Here is a 3570-nt window from a genome sequence, read left to right as displayed (position 1 = left end):
CAATACTTGTTCCCTCTTGGCCTTTGGATGACAGCCATTCTATCAAGTGTGAAGTAATATCTCACTGTGGTTTTGATTTATATTTCCCTGATGATTAGGGATGTTGAACACATTTTGTTGTCTTTATGGGCCAACTATACGTCTTCTTTGGAAAGATGGCTATTGAGTTACTCTGCCCATTTTGTAATTAGTTTTTTTTCTATTGGGTTATTTAAATTTTTATGTATTTTAGTTATTAACTCTTTATCAGAAATATAATTTGCAAATATTTTCTCCTATTTCATAGGTCACCTTTCCATTTTGTTGATAACTTTCTTTGCTGACCAGAAGTTTTTCAGTTTGATATAGTTTCACTTTTTATTTTTGTTTTTGTTGCCTTTATTTCTGGTGTCAAATTAAAAAGAAAAAAAAAAGAAAAAAGCACTACAAGACTAATGTCAAAAAACTTATGCATAGATTTTCTTATAGGAGTTTTATGGTTTTAAGTTCATGGTCAAAGTGTGTGTATAATACATTTAAGCTAATTTTTGAGTAATTTGTAAGATGGGTCTAGTCATTCATTCATTGCTACCACACTTTTGTTTAAAGTTTTATATATATATAAGACTTTATATATATATATATATATATATATATATATGCATGCTTGTGTATATATATATGTATATATATAAAATAACATGTTTGTGTGTGTATAAAAAATAGATGTCTTAAGACTATTCACTATGCCCACTTATGGTTATTTTATTGACTAGGTCATCATTTGTATATTTACATACTTTATTTTTTTATTTCTTTGCATGGTTAGTCAGTTAATAAATCGGCAGTGCTGAGATTAGACTGAAGTTGTTCCAGATTCTGCTGGGTTCTTTTAAGGATATTTTGTTGTTGCTGCAGCAGACAGTAAACTCCCATGGACTCATACTTCAAATGCTGTCTCCCTCTTGGTATGCAGCAGCTCATACCTCTTTCTTACTCCTATTATTTTCTACTGTTGCCTTTTAACCAAGACTCCAGGAGCTCTTCATTATTTATATATATTTTGGCTTTCAGCCAAGGATTTTTCAGCAATGTGGCTTGCTCTGTGATCTTCTTAAATATATAGATTCTTCCTTAATTTACAGCTGCTTTATTGGCCTCAAATTATCTTCCCTCTGATGCATCAAGCCTAGAAGGCTTTCACTTCTTCCACTTGAATTGCTCATGGCTAAGAAATGCACTCAGTTGAAAATAACAAAATGACAACAATAAAAAGGCAAAGAAACATTTCTAGCTTTATCTTGCTCTAATATTCAAGAACAAATCCTCTCTTGCCTCTACTTGCATTAACACTGCATCATCTTACCTGTGTGTGTATACACAAATATACATAAATAATACATATATACACATATTACGTATTTGCATTAAGTTAAATAAAATTTTATGTTATATTTGTATTTCTTGTTTATATATATATATATATATATATATATATATATATATATAATCTTATTTTATCTACATACCATGGGAATTATTAAAATATGGAATGTAGAAAGAAGGATGCTTGGCCAATATGGGTGATATTGATGTCAATCCCAGAGATGAGGACACTGGGCAGGCAGGACACTGGGCAGCCATTGCTGTTTTTCTATTTTCAAGGTACCTATAAGGAGTGAACTAGGCAGTTAAATATATAGGCTTAGAGCTCAGAGGTGAAGCTGTGTCAAGAGAGAAATCTGACTCATGCAGGCTGGCAGGAAGCTGACATGCACTAGGGCAGCCTTTTTGGTTGTTTTCTCCTCTCTGCTCGGCTTGGCAGTTCCCACACCATTACACTTGCTACTGTGAAAGTGTTGGACAGGTCTCTTTTTCTATTTCTCTTTACCTTCTCTTCCATCAGTCCCCACCCCAAACTCTGCCTCCTTTATTTCCCTTCAGTCTATCATTCCCTCCCTTCCTCCTCCTTCTATACCTCTTTTTCTCTTTCACTCTTTTTCTCTTTTCTAAATTTGTGAAACCCATGTTAAGCCAGCGTTTTCTACTTCTGTCTGTTGACTTTGCTTAAATTCTTGCAACATCCAGCTCTCTCATTCTTTTTTTCCTTTTTAACCTATTGTGTACCTCTTCTTTGTATGCATGTTTCTTTTTTGACAGCTGACTGTATTTTTTCTTTTTTCCATAGAAAAAAAAATCTCTTTTAACTTCGTTGAATGTATAAATAAACTATAATATAATCCCCTAATCCTAATTTTAAAAAGCAGGTGAGTTGTTTACAGTTCCTCCAAGAAAACAGTTAACACAATTCATTTCTCCCTTGGGAATTTTCCTGTGGTTAATGATTGCTGATTAAAGCCATCAGAAGGAGCCCTCAGTTGGTATCTTTGGGTGTTAATTTCATTATCGCTGGCACATCTTATTCCAATCTGTTTTCCCACACATTTTCCCACTGGTGACATCATTTGTCCTCTTTTCACCTCCTTTTGGAAGTTCACAGATTACAAGTGAAGTCAGATCCAAAACATTTCATGTGCTGCTCTGATTCAACCGTGAAAACCCAGCAGAGAAAAAGTAATTGATTGTTAAGTTCCCAAGTTATTAACACAGTTGATGGTTGACTTTGTTAAACTAAAGCTTCTTGTAGATTCTGTAACAACAAAAAAAGCAAATAGCCATCTTCTGTCTTGTAATTAAAAGAAGAAAATCTAAAAGTTTCCATTTCATGGGCATATATGGAATAAATGTTTGTGGTGTACAAGACATTCTGCTTGGTGCTAGCACAGAGATAAATACATCATGGTCCTGACCTTCAGGTGTGCCTAGTCTGTGAAGAATCCTGTAAAATCCTGTAATAGGAATATAAACAGGGTCTACACACACACACACACACACACACACACACACACAACAATTACAATACAACCTGCCTTCAGTAAAATTATGATTATATTTCAGAAAAAATAAGTGATATACTAGAGTTCAAGGAAATAATCTTGGCCACCACCTCTTTGCAAATACTATATAGATCCTTATTCATAGACTCATTTATACAAGATTCATTTAAGCAATATCATTTAGAGTTATTGCATTAGCATTATTTATGTGACTATATATATATATATATATATATAATTTTACACAGTATCTGAAATGATCTTATACAAACAACAAATTATTTTCCTCAAACATATCACTGAGTGTAAAATAAATAGCAAATAATGCCTGGGTATTTTGAAGATGAGTCCCTGAATATTTGTGTTATTATGTAAAGAATGATCTTAGAGGCTATAATATCTGCTAAATATTATTACTCCATCTAGGTTTGATAAAAATAATTCTAGAAATCCAATGACTTTTGAGTTATAGCTTTAGAATGAAAGAAATGCCCTGTCTTCTAAGAGAAATTAAACCAAAGAAAAAAAATCTCCAAATGCTTGGAGATTATTAAACTTCTTTTTTTCAATGTATTTAAGTTCTATATGACAACTTCCATTTAAGAAAAAAAAATAGAAAAACTAACAAAACTCCTTAAAATCAACTTGTAGGTACAGTGGATAGAAATAGGTAGATTTGAATAGTGTTTGTGAT

Source organism: Mustela putorius, unplaced genomic scaffold (genome assembly GCF_011764305.1).
Source record: "Mustela putorius furo isolate JIRA1106 unplaced genomic scaffold, ASM1176430v1.1 tig00000779_pilon_pilon_pilon, whole genome shotgun sequence".
Taxonomy (NCBI): Eukaryota; Metazoa; Chordata; class Mammalia; order Carnivora; family Mustelidae; genus Mustela; species Mustela putorius.
This window is presented reverse-complemented; position numbering follows the sequence as displayed.